Genomic DNA, 960 nt, shown 5'->3' with positions numbered 1-960 from the left:
GTAAAGATCACTAATCTGACAATGTAAAACAATCAATGTATTTAAGTTAAATTCCAAATTGAAAGGATATTAATACTAAAATAGTGTGAAGATTTTCTAAAGTATCAATAAACACTACAAGAAAAAGGTTTATTTACGATCGACTTTTAAGGACGAGTCAATAAATTAGTCTTTAAAAGTATACTTATTAGGACGAGATAAAATTACGGTCCTTAATAGTACACGCTCCTTAAGTTTTTTCTTTATGTAATAGAATCTCTTGGTTCATTATTTGTGTTTTCCTTGTTACTTGCGTAATTTAATTGTACTCTGCAGGTACGTTTTTGTTTGAATTGGTTCTAAATTTGTTCTTTCAATCGTAAATAGAAAAACATATGCTTAGAATTGAAGTTTTTTAGTTTTTCTAGATAAAAAGTGTAAGGTTTATTCTTTTTGTGTGTGTGTTGAGCTTCAAAGATTTGCTTATTTGAAGCACTAATCTCTTGTGTTGATGATATTTGTTTGAGTGTTGCTTAAGTGGAGCAACATGGTCAGTGAGGATTTATATAGTCCGTCCAACTTGCTAACTGTTGAGATATAGTTGTCGTCGTCATATTGGACTAACCTACTATATTTTTTTTTATTTTCCGTGTGGTTGATTCTAGTTGAAGATGAATAATCAATATAAATTATAACACGTTTCCAGACATAATAAAGTAAATAAAAGTATGATTTTTTCTACTAAGACATTAGACGAGATAGTCACACACTTTAACAACATGATTAGAGTTGCTTTTGGTTCATCATTTTTGGGGACGTTAACTTATCTTTTCTCACTTACAGGTTCCTGTAAAGGAAAGTTTGTGTAGTGGAAAGTCTATGAGCCACTGAAAGAGGTTTCATTTACTCCAGTCCTTCACCATTACGACAACCCTAAATTTTGCCTTCAGTTAAACGTTCCAGAGGTAATTACTATCTCTT

The sequence above is a fragment of the Capsicum annuum genome, unplaced genomic scaffold (assembly GCF_002878395.1).
Source record: "Capsicum annuum cultivar UCD-10X-F1 unplaced genomic scaffold, UCD10Xv1.1 ctg25700, whole genome shotgun sequence".
In the NCBI taxonomy this organism is placed as follows: Eukaryota; Viridiplantae; Streptophyta; class Magnoliopsida; order Solanales; family Solanaceae; genus Capsicum; species Capsicum annuum.
Note: the sequence above shows the minus strand (reverse complement) of the source record.